Genomic DNA, 19482 nt, shown 5'->3' with positions numbered 1-19482 from the left:
TGTGTCTTTAGCACAAGAAACTTGATCCCAATGAAGTCTTACAGGGGAGACGGTAGCACAGATCCCCTCAGCCGACTCCAGGGTGGGCTGCAACGGATTCCAGGTGCTCCCAAGTCTCTGATTGGCCAGGCCCAGGTCACGTGTATTTTTTGGGGTTAAAAGAACAAGTTAGTCCCAGCTCCACATCCTGAGAATGAGGGAAGAGTTGGCTTCCTAAGGCAAACCAGAAGGTGTTATTGGAAGAGTAAGTGGATGCCGATCAGGCAAAAACAACAGATGTCAATCCCAGCAGTGTTACTCAAACTTTAGTGTGCGTACAAGTCACCTGGGGATCTTGTTAGACATAGATTTCTGAGGCTCACACTGTAAGATTCTAATTCAGCACACTTTGAGCAGGGCCCATGAATCTGCGTTGCTAGGAAAGCCGATGTCACAGGTGCCTGATCATTGCACTATGGTGCTCAGTGACCATTATGTTTCTCAAGCTGCTGCCAAAGCTCATGAAGCGGTGGGCCCCTGCAGGCATGTTTCTTGGAGGTTATTGCTGGCTATGGCCAGAGAGAAGGTTGCTCTGCCATATTTTCCTGGGTATTACCATATTTTCCTGGGTATTACTATCCTCTCTGCTCTTCCTGTAGATCAGAAGATGATGGGACTTGGCCAAAGGATGCAAGTGTGGGGCACCCAAAGCTATCACACAAAGGGTTTCCCTCCGAGTCCCGTTGGGCAAGGGCTCTTCCCCCTCCAGATCCTTCCCTAGGTGGTCTTCTGTCTTAGGAAGGAGGAAAGGGCAAGGGGAGGCAGGGGAAAGGCCCAGGGCTAGGATGGGCCACATGGGAATGATTTCCTGAAGAAGGAAGTTTCTGAAAGTGGAGCTAGAGTCCTTCGCCTCTTAACCCTTCACATTCAGCAAAGGACAGAGAGGGCTTGGTCTTTTAAGAGACCTGAAAAAGATCATTGCCCTGGAATTGCTATATATTGGGACAGAATCCTTTCTGACACATCCAGATGTACCTGAGGACGGATCCACTGAGGCAGGGGCTGGGTTGAGGTGCGATCTGATTGGCAGCATGGCTACCAAGGCACAGCGCACGCTCAAGTCCTGTCTTACCTACTTGAACCAGCAGAATTTAGTGCAGCCCGATAGGAGTATAATAGAGATGTCATATGAGCATATATACAATCAGAAATTTCTAGCAGTCAGATTACAAAAATGAAAAACAGGTGAACTTGATTTTAATAATATATTGTATTTAACCTGATTTACCCAACATATTATCATTTGAACACATACTCAATTAAAAAAATGATTACTGAGATATTCTACATTTTCTCATACAAAATCTTGAAATCCGGTGTGTATTTCACAGTTCTGTCTCAATTTGGACAAGTCACATTTCAAGTGCTCAGTAGCCACGTGGCGCTTAGTGGCTGCTGAACTGGACAGCGCAGCTTTCGTCCCAGCAGGTCAAAGCTGTCCTCCATGTCTTCCCCATTTTCTTCCTCTTCTAGAACAAAGTGGATGCTGGACAGAGATAGGACCAGGCTCTGCAGAGGCTTAGCTGCAATGGTGGTGATGGCTGCAAAAGCTGAGACTGAAGGATGGCAACCGGCCTGTTTTGTGAGCTGTTCCCTTCTGTTTTGGTGGCTCTGTGCAATGTGTGAGTCACTGTGCGGGCAGAGAGGCTGGGAGGTAGGGTGGGCGAGGTCCTCTCTATTCTGAGGCCTCCTGGGGGGCCTTTGTGCATGTGGGGGTGGGAGGGAGGGACTGACAGAGTGGAGGAAGGGATAGTGAGGGAATATGGAGGGATGTGTCAGGATTCACAAAAATAGACTTGCGTCTGTGGGCTGGTTACAAAAACGCAAAATACCATTTCCCTGCACAGGGGAGGACTAGGGCAAGGGACATGTTAAAGAACTACATGCTTTTATGATTAAAGCTCTCAGGAAAGATAATGAAGACCAGGGCCCTCAGAAATGTCAGGATCTGGGGCTCTTTTTAAAATTGGATCCTAGAGTCGTTTCAATTTTCCAGAGTTGTGTCTGAGACCCATTTTTCTTTCCCGTGTCACACATCTGTTTTCAGTACCTCCCTTGATTTGAACATTTAAGAAAATTTGCCTCATGTACAGTCTTCCCATTGGTTTCTAAAATGTGCAGATGTGTTATCTTCGAAAAGCAGCTGGTCAAATGCTCTCTCACAGGACGTGGTCACACCTAGAGTCTTTGGGAAGAGTGCTGTCCCTGAGAACAAGCAATAGTCATCCAGGGGCTACGAGCTCAGGCGGAGTTTGAACCCCATCTTGTTACTGGCTAGGTCTCTGCCAAGGTACTTCACCTCCCTGAGCCTCAGTTTCCTCTTCCATACATGTGAATAGTAACAGGTCTGACCTCGCTGGGATGTGGGAGGATCAAAGGAAACAATGTGTGTACAGTGCTTAGCATGTTGCCTGGCACGTGCATCATGACTGTTTCTCTGTAGGAAACACCTCTCTTCTGCATTCAGTGCCATGGCCCGCCAGGTGGAATCTTCTCATTTACCAAACTGCTTTATGTTTGAATTAGAAAATACACCATGACAGATGGGGGTTATGATACACAGGTAAGAAGGATTTGGCCACAGCTGTTTAGAGAATTGGTGGTAGAACTCAAGACAAAACCCAGAATTTCTGTTTTCCAGGGCTTATTTACCAGGGTCTTCTGGGTCTCAGAACCTGTGTCTCACATTTCAGAAATCACAGAGAGGAAATGGATAAGGCAGGGTTTGGATACCTAACCACAGAGTAAACACAACAGCCTAATATAAAAAGGCAAACAAGAAACCCTTAATGTAAGTACTAGACATTCAGTGGAATGGGCTAATACGTAGTCACTAAACATGCTTACAGTGAGTATTGATTCGATATGGGAAAACGCTTTTGATCTATGTCAAGTGAAAGAAAAAATAGGAAATAACACTGCACATAATTTAATGCTAAAGTTCAATACATATATGTATGCTCTAAACCAGATGTTGTGTTTCCTTATCTCTGTTGGATAATAGTTTTTTCTTGATGCTTTGGTGTATTTTCTACAATGAACACTCACTACTTTCATAATCATGAAAAACAATGAAGGTTATGAAAGATTTCCAGTCTCCGGTTTCCACCAGGGAGTCTGTAGCTTATTCTCATCTCCCTCAGCCTTGCAGGACTCCTAGTGGCTTCAAAGTCTGCTTTGTTTACAAAAGGATGATTATGTGGGGTGTCCAGGGAGACTGACTGAGAGAGAACAGAGTGAGACATGTTTTATTGAAGATGCTAACCAGAGTCAAGACACTCTCGCAAACAAAAACCTGTAATGAATTCAGTGGGTGGCTGTTCCAGGCAAAGTAAATTGGGTAAATGGCAAATGGGAATGTTAGCAAGCTCCATGAGAGACAGTGATAGACTTCTTTGTGACTGTAGGGAAGAGATTACAAATAAAGTCCATGATGATCATGATTTTTATTTAGTCGGGGATGGGTTAGCTCAGGTAATGGGAAGTCTGACGAGATTAGTGGCAGAGGTTCATCCTCATCCCACTGGCTTTCTGACCACCTTCTCTCCAAATCATGAGTAGATTTTGCTTCCGTCCTCCCAAGTCTCGAGGTTTTGCTGGTGGCTGTCTTCCCAAACTTGCCTATTCTTTCTTGCTACCCAATTGAAGTTCTTTTGCCTTGGATCTGGTTGCTCCTCTCTGCCCAGCCACTTTCGATCTGCCCATTGTCTCCACATTTCATTATGGCATCCAACCGTACATTTGACCTTTTGCCTGTTCCTCAGGTCCTTGCTCTGTATCTTTAGTGCACTCAGCCTGGCTCCTCTTCCATGTCTGATTTCAGCCGCGAAGGCCCCCACTGCCCACATCAGGGCCCTGCTCTTCCTGTGTGTTCAGGAGAGATGGCTGGACATCACTGACCATTTGACTTTTCTCTGTGCTACAACTGTAGCAGCTCTGTGGCTCTGTTATTCCGGACAGCCCTTCTTTAGCCAGAAGAGATGGCTATACTCGGAGATGGGTACTGATGGGGCGGGCTAGCTCCATCTTATGAACCTGGTTCTGCCACTTCCTGGTTGTGAGATTTCAGGCAACTTATTTAATCTCTGTCAGCCTCAATTTCCTCATCTGCCAAGTGGTGATTAATAATAGTTAAATGATAAGGTGAGTTATTACATATAAAGTACATTTAACTTGTCTGGCACTTAGCTAGCATTCAATGAATATTAGTTATTACAATGTTATTATTTTACCTTAAAAACAACCAGACCTATATGTGGTAAGAATGTGGGCACTGGTGTCTGACTGACCTGTTTAAACTGCTCTTCTGTCCATGGCTACCTGTGACATACCCGTGTGCTTCAGTTTCTTCTTCCATAAAGTGGGATAATCAAGAGTACTGGCTCAAGGACTCACTGTGGTGACTGAATGAAATAATGCATATGAAACTGTCATGCGGGAGACCCTACTCGCTGTGCCATTTGTTGTGGGGTGGCCTGCGGGGCCTCTTGTCCCGCTCCCCACATAAGAACACAGGATATGGTGAGGCCAAAAAGAAACACTCATGGAGCCATAGATAGGGGAGTCATACCACTATAGTCTCACTGGAGGCACTATAGTTTCACTGGAGGCTGGATCCACACGACCTGCAACCTGCTGTCTGCTTCTCTGCCTGCCAACCAACCGACTGACCAACCAATGTAGCCGAGGCAGTTATATCAGTGGCCAATTGGCTAACTGGTTACAGCTGACGGCCAACTAGCCACAGCTGACGGCCATCTACTATCCGAGCCAGCACCCCTCCATGTGACGCCGAGAGCCTGGAAACTGCTCTCTGGGACTCTGTCCCCACAAAACACTACATAGCCCTGCAAAAACATACATAGCCCTGCAAAATGTTGGCTATCGTTGGCATTACAGATGATGGATGGTCTTACCAGCTTTTTCTAGGAAGGATGACTATGAAATTATTTATTATCCTTTTCTTAATAGTATCCCAGAGTTGACCTTTGAATTCTAAAGTAGACCAAGCTTTCATTGCTGTGCTGAAGAATCATAACAGTATAAAAGTGAAATTAGGACTGGAATTGGCAAGGCTAGGTTTCCCTCTGTCCAGGAGAATGAGCTCATTGTGTCCTAAACCAGATTCTCTTTGTCTCCAGGACCCGTGAACTGAGACCAAGGGGCCTCTGAATGGGTGGACCTTGTGGCTGACAGCCATGTCTTTGGATGTGGATTATAATGTTAAAGATCTAGTCTCTCTGCTTCATATTATGTAAAGTGAAAGCAAGAATCCTTTCAGACAATTATCTATTTGGTTCAAGACTATACAAGTGACTCAGAATCATTCAGGGAATCACTAGGAAGAGGAAAATATGGCCTCATGGCGTCAGCGAGGGTGGCTAGTCATCTTCTAGAGAAAGGCAGCCTTTGCCATCATTACAAACCCTCCCTAGTTTGGAATAATCATAGGAGGAGAATTTTCCTCCTTGAAGGAAACATGCTTTATGAAAACGAAGTTTTGCCATCGCTTAAATCAGCCACACATGAATTCCCATTTCCTGAAAGCCACTGTAGTGAAACCCACCTGTTATAAAACATCGTAACTGAATTCTCATTTGCCAAAACAAACCACTCAAATACTAATGCAATAAGAGGGTTGCTTTGTACATGAAATGGGGCTTTTATGTCAGATATTAAAAAGGTTTTATATCCATTGGCTCATTAATGGTGACTGGGCTTTGAGAACCAGGCACCAGACATTTTTATTTTTCCTAAGAAAAAGTAAGCATCCAGGAATCCAGAGAACAGGTCTAAGTTCTGAGTCTGTCAGCGAATAGTTGCACATCAGATTGAGATTTCTGTTTTCAAACCTAGATTCTGGGGCCATATTATTCCCTCACCCAACACGTAGATGATTGGTTTCTATAGCAGGGAAGAAGTACTTGAGGTTGAGCCTGTTTACAAAGAAGCTTGGCAGAAAACAGCCGGTGTTCCTGATCTCAAGATTTATATGGATTCAGTCGAGATGGTTAAAAAAGAGAGTAACACCCAAAGCCAAACAGAAACACAAACTCAGCAGCTCTCCTCAACTAAAAGAGTGTTTTGCTTAGCAGAGACTCTAGTAAAAGTGGAAGAGTGTTGTGGGGACAGAACCAGGAGTGCAGTTTCCAGACTCTCGGCCTCACGTGGAAAGGTGCTGGCTCAGGTAGTAAATGGCCATCAACTGTGATTGGATGGCCATCAGCTGTGGCTAGTTGGCCGTCAGTTGTAACCAGTGAGCCATTGGCCACTAATATAACTGCCAAGGCTACGCTAGCAGAAAATGGGGGCTAGCAAGAAGATGGTGGCTGGCAAGCGCGGATTACAGGACGGCGGGTTGCGGATAGTGTGGCTCCTGCTTCCTGTGTCTCCAACCCAGCCGCCAGCGAGAATATAGTGGCATGACTCCCCTACCTATGGCTCCATAGGTGTTCCTTTTTGGCCTCACGGTGTCCTGTGTTCTTATGTGGGGAGCGGGACCAGAGACCCCGCCTGACACCCTGCATGACAAGTGTGCTTTAACAACAACAAAAAACCACTGTAAGGCCTTGTGCAGGTACAACAGTCAGCATCTTCTGCCCCCCCAATGACAACGATCAGATAGTGTTTATTAAATACCCACGTATGTCTAGTGCTATAGTGCATGCATGCAACTCAGTCTAAACACACGGGAGTCCTTCTCTTATACTTTAGTGGCTCACGCTTTGCTGCAGGTGCTTGTTAAGGCCACTGATTCCCAGGCATCACCTTCAGTGGCTCAGCTCCAGTTGTCTCAGGTGGGTCTGGGGATCTTCATTTGCCTCAGAGAATCACATCAGGTGGTGCTGTCATAAATGGTCCATAGGCTATGCTTTGAGAAACACTTGATTTAGCAAAAATGTTAAATTATAAAGCCAAATCAGAACACGACACATTGTAAACGGAGGAAGACTAATAAATCCAACAATATAATAATGTAATAGTTCTGTGAGAAAGCCAATATATGTAAAAGCTGTCTAAAATCTGTGTTTTTTAAAACTTGCTGATAAGTGTTTATAGGGGCTAGTTAGCCCTTATAAGAGGTATGAAAGGGAACCCAAACCAGCTGGCTTATTTTATAAATGATATTGACCAATGCCGTGTCTATTAGTATTTAGTGACAGTCCAGTGGTTCTCTACCCTGGACGGATGAATATTAGAATTACCTGGGAGCTTTTAACCAACTGATCCCTGGGCCACAGCTGCAGCGAGTGGTCCGGCTGGCCTGGACTGTCCCCCAGGCATGGGCCTGTTTATAAAGCTGCTCAGGTGATTCTGATGTACATGTAGGACTGAGGATCACTGTCCACCTCCTATCTCCTCTCTCTCCTCTCTCTCTCTCTCTCTCTCTCTCTCTCTCTCTCTCACACACACACACACACACACACACACTTTACAAAAAGATAGGTAACAAAATTGTAGTGCAGAGAGATGAAGTAATTTGTCCAGGCCATAAACCTAGTTGGTATACACTGAGGTAGCTTCTGATGTTAGAAAATTAGACAGCAGATGGTCAGGGAAAGGGAGATCCCCTGACTGAGAAGAGATGTGTGAAATAAAGCTGCTCTGGTCTCCCTGCCATCCAGGAAGTGAAAAATCTGCACCGAACAAAGGGAATTGCAGGAAAGACTATCTTTTTAAAAAGGAGGTTTTTCTTTGATGAAAAGGCACAGAAAAACACTGGGAAGTATAAAGCAGCATTCCAAGGAGGCAGGTTAACCCCTTCTCTCTGGTGAGTAGAAACTAGGTTGTAAGGTTGCGTGATATTTGGGAGGCAGCTTGGCACCTACCACCCTCTGCCTTTGTCTCCACCAGAGCCCACATGGATATTACTCATCGTTAACAGCACTCTCTCCTCTACACCCAGGCCCAGCCTCAAAATGTTTTCCTAACACAGCACTCAGCTACCACCAATGCATCACATTAGGCACGTAAGTTAAAATCTATTTGCCTTCTCTGGTAGAGTGAAGAAAGGACGGTCTTTGGACTCAGATCTAACTTGGAGTACCAGCTTGGTCCATTCTTTGCTGTGTGGCCTTGGACAAGTTACTTACATTCCTGAATCTCAGTTCCCCCATAAGTTAAAAAGAAGAAAAAAGAATCATGGTGTAGTTTCATAGCGTGTAAGTGACAAGTAGAATGTCTGGCACATAGTAGGCCCTTAATGCTGGTAACTAGAGATGTAGATTGTCTGTAAAGTCATGGGAGTGAGTATGATTCTCACCTTGAGGTAGAAATGACCTTGAGGTAGAAATAGAAAAATAGGTAAGACTCCAACATGGAACCTTATGAGGCCTCATCCAGTAAGAACGCTAGCTGTGTGGAATCCTGTATTTTACAGGGAAGTTTCAAGCTGCGGATGAAATAAATGGGACTTTCCAAATCACACGAGTTCACTGCATGACCTGCTAACTGCACATAGAGTAAATGCTCTTTCGACAGAGCAATTCTCTGCTCTGTGATGTTTGCATTTAGTCACTGGATTAAGAGAGCAGCAGGAAAACAACAGGGGTGAGAAATACGCAGGGGCCAGAGCCTGAAAAGGGGAAGCAAAGGGAGAGGGGTCTCTGACCATGCCCTTTTCCCACCTGCCCTGTCCAAATTGTCGTCTTCTCTCCTTTCATCCTACCCACAGCCCTGCAAGCTGCATTACTGTGGTGATGGTACCTATTTCATTCATCAGAACACCAAGGTCAGAGAAGGTAAATAGCCCTGTGGAGGAGGCCGTGCTAAGATATGATGAGTTCCTGCAGTTCGACTCCGGAACCTGAGCTCTGTGCCAGGGACTAGATTTCTTGACCAAAATTAATAAATAAATCCGTCCAGAGGGGCATATATGTCATATTCTGTGTTCCCTGATCACTCAGATCATTGAAATAATCTGAGCAGCATCCCACCCCCATTAAATAAGAGGCTCCATCCTTCCCTGTCAGTCATGCTTAGTTCCACTAGAAAAGTATAAGAGGTCAGGGAGTTTTAAAGTGGCAAGCAGAGGTCATTTGTGGGTATTTGTCAATTTGCTTTGATCTTTCCAATGTAAAGAATGAAGAGATTCAAATGCAGTCTTTATCAAATACCCTTCCATGTGAGAAACATCATAAAATAACACTTCGGCTCCTTCAAGAGTTAGAACAGCCGTCATTGGCAGGCAGCGCAGAACGCAATATAAAGAAAGTAACATAAATACAGCACTTTTATATGCTATGCCCTACAGAATCAAGCTGAATTTTCACAGAACAAAAATCAGATAAATAGCTAAGTATGCACAATGATAGTTTGTCCTTTAAATGGATTATTATGGGCTGCGTGGTCGTGGCCTCTCTGGAGTGGTGGCCACAGCCTTGGACCTCACTGCCTCCAAGATGTGGGAACTTCTGTGGGGGGTGGGGAGGTGGGGCTGAGGTTCTGGGAAGGTGTTTGAAAGAGAGCAGGGCTGGCAGATGCTCAGAAACCAGTGGTTTTGAAACCTGCACAGAACGCACTTTCTTTCTTTTCCTGCAGATACGAGAGAGGATTTTATTTTAAAGAAGGATTTATAGTTTGAATTAAAATAGCACTATAGTGACAAAGTTAGCTTTCCATCTAAGTGATGTATGTGCTGAAAAATTATATCAATGCCTTCAGTGGGAGCTCAGAGTGGGTTATAGCTTACTTCTGTGTTTTGAAAATAAGTCTATAAGCAGCAAGAGAGCAGAAGTTTTTTAGAGTGATATTGACTTAAATATCATTTTCCATCAGCCTAGGAGTTGTGATGATATAGGTTTGGTTCCCTGGATGAAAACTGAAGGTAGTTTGTTAGTATAGTGGTAGAGTTTAGGATGCTTCTAGAGTTTCATGGGGAAAAAAAGGGGGTATTTGGTCATATTTGGACTATAACCTTGAAGTGCTTAAAAATGTGCTGGGAAATTTGGACCAAATTTTCTAAAACGGTGTCTATTTCTCTCTCATAAATCCACCTTTGAAAAGGCGAAGTGAAATGTCACATTGGGTAGATCAGGGATTATTCATTTGGAAAGTTTATGAGATGATATGGTCCAGGCAATGAATAGGATTAAGTATTCAATGACACCCAGAGAAACATCAAAGAGAGTCAGACCATAGATCTCAGAATACCAAATAGATCTTCAAACCTATCGGTTTCCTTCAAGCGCTAAAATGCATGGACTGCATGACCTGACAAATATTAATAATGGCATCTAAGATCATTTCTGCCTGAATTCTCATGTCCTGGGAATTGGATTGGGAATGGACAGAGAGAGGTATGCAAGGTCTTGCTGGAAATGCTTAAACATAGAAGTACCCAGAAATCTCAGCATATTTAGGATAATGCTTTGCTCATTAGGAAATTAATGAAGTGGGGACAATTATATCCTCAAGTCCTTAAGGATTCTTTAGAGTAAACAAGGCTAAATAATGGTTATCTTGAGTTGCAAAGCTAGAAGCCAGGAATTGCTAGGTTTGAACATTTAACCTATACATTCTAAGAAAACTAAACGAAACCAAAAGCAAATTGGTAATGAATTCATTGAAGATACAAACGCTATTCTCAAAATGGGTTATGAATCACTCAGATTAGGGACATCAAGAGGCAAGTAGATTATGGTATTCTGGGAATTTTGCTTCCTTTTCTACTTGTCTTTATTATTTAATTTGGGTTGGTATATTTTACTATTTCTAATATTGGATTTTTTGCTCAACTTTCTGTAACTTTTTAATGAAACTAATCCATCAGGTTGTAATTCAATTTGGAAAATAAATAGACAATAAAATATTTTGGAAACATTTTAATAGCAAGATTTTTTGGGGGCAGGGAGAGAATAGTAATAAACAGAGGAAATAAATTGCATGTTGCTGATCCTAAAATATCCTTCCATAGTTTACTATGTATCTTTTTATATTTAAAATTTTGAGTTTTCTTTGCTTTTAAGAACAAATTGACAGTGGATATTTCTTTTAAACATTTCCATATGTATTTCTGCCTCATAATTACATCAACTGTTTATGTTATGTTCCACTACATAAATCAGATTTGTTCCTATTTCAAGAACCTTGCAAGATGTCTATCAAGCAATAATTTGGAAGAAAAATGCAGGCCAAATAATTGTCAGCAAAATAAAACCTGGTGAATGTGGAGTTGTTCAGAGAATCCCAGGGAACTGGGGGCCCGTTCTTTGGCCACAGGGACATCAGACTTAGGTGGAACAAGTCAGGCCTCTAATATTTCCAAATGCTTTGCCTGTCTCTAACTTTGCCTAACTTCTGGACTAGGGGGACAGCCAGCATGTCCTATCCTACATGTACACAGGCATTCCCTGCAGCTTTGTGGTGCTCAATGGTAAAAAATAAAAAATAAAACCCTGATAATTATGACCAGAAGGGCGGAGTAGAAACTTTTAAGTTCTCAGGTTTTAAAAGGCCACATTTAGAAGTGTTATATTTGCTTTCATTTTCAAAGAGGGCGTGTGCTAGGGCGATTCTCGGCATGGCTGTTACAGAGCTGCTGCCAATGCGAGCTGGGCCCCTCCTTCAGTGCGAACTCAAAGAACAGTGAGCTGTTCCTAGATGGTTTGTTCTCATGAATTATTCTTTTCTAGTTGCTCAGCCTGTAGTAGAAACAACTTTACAAAAAGACTGAGAATTATGCATGTTTATGATAACCAGAAGTGGTTAAAAATAAACTCATTCTGTTGGCCGAATTAGGTTATTTTACTGAGCTCCTTGGCTATCCTTTGGTGATTTTCTGTGGACAAACACACTTTGCATCTCCATTTAAAAACCTGCCTTGCCCCATATTAGTTACTATGAATGTCATCTATTTTTTTTTTTTAAATGAATGTCATCTTAATCTACGTTGCCTCGTAAACTAGAAACCTGTGATCCGGCTACCTACCCTCGCCCCCCCCCCCCCCCCCCCCCCAGCCCTCACAGCCAATGGCCCCTGTACTGTGGATCCTTAAAGCTATCTCTCAAATTCATCCCTGTTCCTCTGTCCCCACTGACAATATCGTGGTTCAGGCCAATCAACGTTAATGTGGATTTGCGCACTATTCTACAGACCCTTCCATTTCCTAGTCTCTTCACACTGTCCCTTGTGGGATCTGTGTTTGAAATCTGTGGTGGAAAGGCATTCAGGACTGTCATTACTTAGCCTCCAATCCATCTCTCCAGCCTCTTTCCAAGCTCTACTGTTTCTCTCTTTGTACAGGCCTCAAAGCATGGAGGAATTTGGGAGGCATGTGGGCTTTGGGCATAGACCAGGGTCCTCATTCTGACTCGTGGAGTAACTTTGGGCCAGTTATTTACTCTATATTTCATGCAGTGTTCGGGGTACCTGGGATGGGATGGAGGTCTAGAGTGAAGCAAACAGATGATGTTTCTGCTCCCATGGCATGTGTGGTCTGGTGGAATCAGTAAGTACTTAGTGGTGGCGTGTTTCCAATAGGCAGATTGTGTCAGAGACTGTTAGTTGCTTATTAAATACCTATTCTCTCCATCTCAGATGGAAACGTGTTCTGCTGTTCCCACAATTTCCAAACTCCCTATTGCTTGAGGTGGTCAATGGGATGTAATTGAAAGTTATTGAGTAGGGCTTCTGGGGAAACTACTTAAAACAGTCTGACTCAGCAGGATAATATCAATTTGCCATTTTCTCCTTCCTTTTTCTTCCTGGCTAGAATGCAGATATGATGGTTGGAGTTCCAGCAGCTATCTTGGGCAGTGAGGCAGCTTTGAGGATGGAAGCCTTTTGCTAAGAAAGGTGAAACACAAAGATAGAAGACAACCAGATTGCTGATGATTATGAGGCCTCCATACCAGCCTTGGATTGCCTGTCTTGGGACTTTTACGGGAGAGAAAAATACAGTAAGCTTCTATCTCATTCAAGTTTTCTTGAATTGAGTTTCCTGTTCTGTGTAGCTGAACCTAAACCTAGCTTAACACACAATGTTACTACTGTGTTTCCCCAAAAATAAGACCTAGCCAGACAATCAACTCTAATGTGTCTTTTGGAGCAAAAATTAATATAAGACCCAGTCTTATTTTACTATAAGGCCGGGTCTTATATAATATAACATAATATAATATAACATAATCTAATATAATACCAAGTCTTATATTAATTTTTGCTCTGAAAGAGGCATTACAGCTGATTGTCTGGCTAGGTCTTATTTTTGGGGAAACACGATATACACAATCACCAATTAAATACTAGATTTGGAAACTCATGACTTTAAAGGGTAATTAACAGATCACTTAACTACAATCTTGATAATCATCTCTTGTTCTATTATCATTTAAATAATCACAATGATGATGATAATGTCTAATAATAAGGTAATAGTTATATAAATAAATCTTGCCATGACATAATCTATCTTACACCAATTCTCAATCATCTCTAAATTGAGGACACAGTTACAATACCATATCTCATCCCTGCTTCAAATTGGTCTTAGTTTTCTCTATATAAATCTGATTTTCATATTCCTTTTAATTTCTGAATATGGCCCAGAAATGCCAACTGTTTAACATACATGCTGCCACTTCCCAATCCTGTGTCCATGCCAGACATTAATAATTGATGATGGTGTTTTCTCTGTCTCAGCCTCTTTCTCATAAACCTTTTCAATATAGTGCCAGGCATCTCCTACCATTTATGAGAATTAGCAGCAGACATACATTTATTGTAAGCTACTTTCATTAACTTTTAAAATGTTGGGTAGGGCTGAGAATGATAAACTTTTTTCTGAAAAGTGAAATACTTAGAGTTTTCTTTGAGTAATGGAAACTAAGTCAACTCCCACTTCATTGAATGGACACTGGTTTATGTCTTAGGTTTGAAGGAAAGGCAAATGGGGGCACAGCCTGCTTACAGGAGCTCTGATATCAGTATAGATTCGTAAGCTTTCTCTTGGGCACCCATTATTCACAAAGCACTAAATGAGGATGAAGAGATATAGTGGGAAACATAATGGTCCCTTCTCTCCATGGATAAATAATCTAATAAAATATATAGGGTAAATCCAAAACTTTAAATGTACAGATATTAACAATAACAGCTAATCGTTTGCAAAAGATCTTTAGGGATGAGGAACTTAAGTTCTAAATGCTACCTCTGTCACAACCATTGAAATAATAATGGCTAACACGTCATGGGATTTCTGTATATCGGCCCCATATGCTATGGCTTTTCTACAGGTAGTGGGGGCTACACGGCTCATCCAGATTTCTCTTCCCCAGGATTATCCTTTAGACATACCAAGGTGGATTTGCAGTGCCGTGTCCCCTACCTGACTCTTGGAACCTCTTCCCATCCTAACCATGGTTGGTCAACTCAGTATCTTGACCTGATCCACGCTGAGCCAATGAAATCCTCGCTCCCTGGAACATGTATTGGGAATGAAGAGGCCGTGGACTGTAACCATTGAGCCACATATCCACATGTTCCAGAAGGAAGGGGCACAACTGCTGCCGCCTGGATCCTGGATTTGCTGGTTCCTGCTCTCTCGGAGATTTACCAAGCTTGAAATTATTAAGAACTATGGTGAGGTCTATATTTGATATAAACATTTTAATCTACTCTTTCTTCACTTCTTCCTTGAACACTGAGATACCCCAGTATTTTAAGAAATACTCTACTTCTCGTTTTCTTTCTTTTTATTCTTTCTTCCATCCCTTCCCCTCTCTCTCTCTCTCTCTCTCTCTCTCTCTCTCTCTCTCTCTCTCTCTCTCTGTCTCTCTCTCTCTGCCTGATTTGCAGGAATCATTCATCATACTCCCTTCCCTCTCCTGCCCCTTTAATGGGATCTCTGTGTGTATTTTTCAGGTGACATCCACACATCTGTCTGTAGAAAGGCGAGAGCAACTGTGGATGTTGACTCTTTTGGGACAAACACATATTGTGTTTGCACTGAAAATTCTGTTCCATTTTAATTCTTCAGATGACCTGGACAAATATGCACAACCCTCAAATTTTGGGGCAAAACCAGGTTTTCATCCCAGAGGTCTCTCTAAATTGTCACAAAAATTGTACCTAACATTCTCACAACCAAATTAGAACTGACCTGATCATTAGAAGCTGACGTGGCTTTCTTTTTCCTCTATTTTTTTTCCCATACTTGCCAATCTATAGTTAAAAATGCAGAGACTCAAAAAGTCAGACAAGATCATCCAATAGTAATTTCTTGTGTCCAAACTGTCTTTGAGTTCAGTTGTGTTGCCCGCAGTGTGGGTGATTTGGTTATCCGTGGATATTACATCCTGAGAAATGCTATTGATTATGTGACCTGCTTATGATGGTTTGACCATGATTTAGGATATAGCTAGCTTCATGCAGACTTATTCAGATTTTGTGACTGAACAATTTCTCTATTGGGGGTGGAAAATTCACGGTGTAGTAAGCTGACTGAATGACAGACACAAATGCCCCGAAGTTTAGGGCAGATAATCCATGCAGAAAATACAGCCTCAGCGGAGTCATCAGTGCTGTTTTGCTCAGGAGGGATGGAAAGTGCACTCAATTGTACTCTAGTAGACGTGGCCTGGCCTGAGAACGTGGGCCCTCAGGAAGGGCCAGGGCTCTATTTTTCCTGGCTAAAGTTCTTGAGTATGTGGTGGAATTTCCTCTAATTTATTATGCAACATCATTTTGTCTGTATATCATTTCTTCTGCCAAATTATCTCGAAAGATAATGGCATTTGTCTCGAAAGGCTATTCCCAACTTCTAAAATCATATGTACATGTGGATCAGTATTCACAAATAGCCATGTTCTCAATATTGGGTCCCACCTCTAGAGTCGTTACCAGGACAGTTGCTCTTAACAATGAAAGAGAAAAGAAGTGGAGATTTTAGAGAGTCTGCTGGCTCAGGATTGAGAGAAAGAAAGACGCGTGTGGCAGGTCAGGCTTCCGTGAAGCAGACGCTGGGATGCAGTATATTTATGGGGGAGTGAAGGAAGCAGGACTGGGCAGAGGGATTAGCTGGTGGGACTCTGGAGCTGGACTGGCCTCACAGAGTTGTCCCCACTTGGGGCAAAAGGGCAAGACTTTCATACTGTTGTATACCAATGATTAACCAGGCTGCCCCAGGGAATGGGGGTGTGGCCTTGGCTTAGGCAGCTGTCTTCAGTCTAGGCTGTCACTGGCATGGGGGCTCAGCTGTGAGCTAGTGACATCCAACACTCCACACTCCCAGCAGCTGTAGGAATGAGTGCTTCCGTCCTGAAGGGGTGATGACCAGCAGTGACTGCTGGGAGCTGAATCCAGTTGTCCCCCTTGGTCAAAGTCTCTCCATTCTGCCTCGTTGCTTTGTCACTTAGCTAGGAATGTGACCAAGTACAGAACTACTGGATTAGGAAATATTCTCTTTCTTTTCAAATTATGCAAGAATTTTCTAAGATGACCACTTTAAAGTGCAGATCAGCTTTGTGTCAAAATGTAACTGGACTTACCACATATATTTTCGTAAAGAAAACGTCCCCAGGGACACCCCCATTACATAAGGCTGAATGCACAGCGGTGGGCGTGGATTGTGTACACTTCACAGGGGTCTTTTCCAGGGGATTTTAGTTCCTGTGAGGTCAAGGCTCACCCTCCTCCAGAAGCGGCTCGTGGTCTGGTGCTTGGAAAGTTACTGCTCTCTACTGACTATAACATTTGGATTGGTTAACTGGAAATCTCACCTTTTTGAGGGGGAGGGGGATAACTATTATTGAAAAAAATCTCACTTTTGTCGCAATAGATAATAAAACACAGAGGACTTTTCCTTCAGTGGCAGCCTGGTTCCAAAACCAGGGACATGGCTGTGAAGTCAGCAAGCTGGTTCCCAAACCTGGCTCTGCTGTCTATTAGCTCTGTGATCCCCCAAGCAAATCCCTCATCATCTCTGCATCCCAGTTTCTTCAACTCATGAGTTGTAGTGAAGACTGGGTTAATTGATGTGTAAAGTCTTTGTAAATTGTAACGTACACTTCAAATGTCTTCTTATACTTGTTAGAGCTGGGAGAGAGCTGGGTTATCATTTTGGCAAGTTCTTCAGTGCTCAGATGATCCACAGAGTCCCAGGGAGGTCAGAGGACGCGCGTAAGCTTGCACATCTGGCCAGTGGCAGAGCCAGAACCAGCCCCCAGCTCTCCTGAATCCTCGGCTAGTATTTTTCCATTGATTCAAGTCTGCCTCTCATCTCCCCCCTACGGTTCCTCTCACTGCAGCTCCAGGAGACTGTGTGTGTTGCTCACAGTCAGAACCGTCAAGAGGATTTCGGAAGGCACAATGTTTGCCAAAGCTTTGCGTCTATAATCTGGAAACAAGACTCTCTTCAGATCTGAAGAACTATTATTCAAAAATTGTTACCTTAGTCATTATGTGAAAATCCCCCTTGGGTTACAGGAAAGAGAACAGCAGCCCATCTTGTATCGATAATAGAATTACTGAGCATGTACATCCGTGCACATGTGTGCATGTATGCGTGTGTGTGTGTGTGTGCATGTATGTGTGTGCGTGTGCGTGTGTGTGTGTCTAGTCAGAGAGAGGGAGACCAGGAAAGAAGGGGAGAGAGAAAGAGAGAAATTACTGTACCATATATCTTATATTATTTTCTACCCGCCTTATTTAATAAGTCTTAATTGAGAGTTCTTGTCATTCTCTCGCATCCGTGAACAAGCTCTCAGCATCCTCAAGTCCTACAGGGCCTGCAGTTTTTCTGCTTTTCTGTAGATATTCATTTCCAAATTTCATTACCATCCCACATGTGAGTCATTCACTCCCATGCAATCCATTTAAAACATCCAGCATACTCGGGGGACAAAAGGAGACAGCTCAGAAAAAGCCAAGCCGATTCCTTTGCTATGTTGAGGACTTGCCAGAGTGAAACACGGGAGAGGAGACCCAGCAGGGTGCCCCCCAAGGTAACCAGCAGAGAATGTGGCAGCATCTCATCCCCACCCACCTCCCCCCTCCAGGAGTATGCCCTTTTATTTTGCTGTAAGTTTCCTGCGTGGGAGACTGGGGGCAATACAGTTGATGAGAGAGAACAGAGATGAGAAAAATTCCTTTAGCAGGATAACAAACATGTAAGCTGAATTTTGTTAAGAGACAATTCCGTAGGCCACATGTGTGCAAGCACCTCTGATGGGGAATCAGAGGACGAGCTGGAGTGCTGGCCTTGCCATCCAGCTGGTCCTGTGATTTGGGGCAAGTTTTTTAACCTCCCTGGGACCTCAGGGTCCTCCGTTATTAAATGAGGATAATGACTCTTGCTCTAGTGGTTGCACAGTGAATGTAAAAGGTCTGGGGAATGTAAACAGCTTTATAGAAATGTAAATTTATTTTATACATTTACTATGAATTATATACCTGATTTCAATCAGTTCTTCTATATGATAGGCAAGCCCGTATCTTCTAAGGGGATGTTCGTAGCTCCCTGTGCCTTGGAAAGCACACAGCAACACAGCACTGCTGGCCTGCTTTTTCTCATGAAGAAGGAAGTCATTTAAGGTATAAATATGATAGATGCGTCCCATGGAAGTTTTCAAGCTAGTACCTTGGGATGCACGCATATTGGCGGTAGGCACCTGGGGCTGTCATGCTAACCAGGCCAGAGGAGTCCTCACATTAAGGTGTCACTTACCAGTAGGCGCCACACTCCTGGTCCTTCGGCATCACTCATTTCCAGCTGTACTTAGGAGAGCTAATCAATTTTTCATCTTCTCCGAGGAGTGCCAGCTTAAAAAACACAGTGTGAAAAATGCCCAAGGGATGGCCATCCTCGGCCTTCCTCCGTGGAGAGGATCCACATGGCGAGTCCTACCGCTGGGGGTGGGGTGGGGGGTGGAGGGTGAGGAAGGGCTCCCACAAATAAGCTATTGCCTCAAGGAGCAGGTGGTGAAGAAGGAAGGGGGCATGGTTCCCACATCCTTATTAGCAGTTTTCATTGTGTGGCATTTAAAACCAAAGAAGGAGCTAGATATTAGCTCTTGGCTGAGTCTAACACTCAGAAATTCATGCCATCGTTTACTGCACTCAGACACAGCATTGCATGACCAGCATAGTGTTCTCCAACCTCAGAATAGACTTAGGTTTCAGAAGGCGTTCTGTTCTTGCACGTAAATATTTTCTCTGTCCTCAAAAGTTTTCTCATGGGGAAGAGTCATACTGCCCTATACACAGGAAATTCAGCATATGAGTTGAAGAAATTTTGGGGACTGAATATATTAACACACCAGAATTGGGTTGGGGTTTCCATTGACATTTGGTGGCTAAGAGGTTCTTTCCTTAAGCTCTTCAGCATCCAGCAAAATTGCTTGAATTTTTATATTAGAGGAAGAAAATAGAGTTTGTGGCACCGCTAACTTAAACTTGGAGAGAAGGGGAATTCCATGACCTTGGCATGGAGTTGGGCCCAGGGA

General features: G+C 43.3%; 1 protein-coding gene across 8 annotated transcripts in view; it reads left to right on the top strand.

Moving 5' to 3' along the window:
• Positions 1–19482, top strand: part of ZNF366 (zinc finger protein 366) — a 293096-nt gene that overhangs the window by 103597 nt on the left and 170017 nt on the right. For 6 of the 8 annotated variants that reach the window (XM_074328844.2, XM_019728099.3, XM_019728100.3 and 3 more), the window contains 3 exons: positions 1513–1661; positions 12753–12939; positions 14317–14620. The exons of 1 other annotated variant lie outside the window; for it this stretch is intronic. The gene's annotated coding sequence lies outside the window, so the exon portion shown is untranslated. The remainder of the gene's footprint in view (positions 1–1512; positions 1662–12752; positions 12940–14316; positions 14621–19482) is intronic. One more of the 8 variants, XM_074328845.2, reaches the window with a different exon arrangement.

This window comes from Rhinolophus sinicus, chromosome 3 (genome assembly GCF_057876585.1).
Source record: "Rhinolophus sinicus isolate RSI-liver-muscle chromosome 3, RSI-T2T, whole genome shotgun sequence".
Lineage (NCBI taxonomy): Eukaryota > Metazoa > Chordata > Mammalia > Chiroptera > Rhinolophidae > Rhinolophus > Rhinolophus sinicus.
Note: the sequence above shows the minus strand (reverse complement) of the source record. Positions and strands in the feature narration are given on the sequence as shown.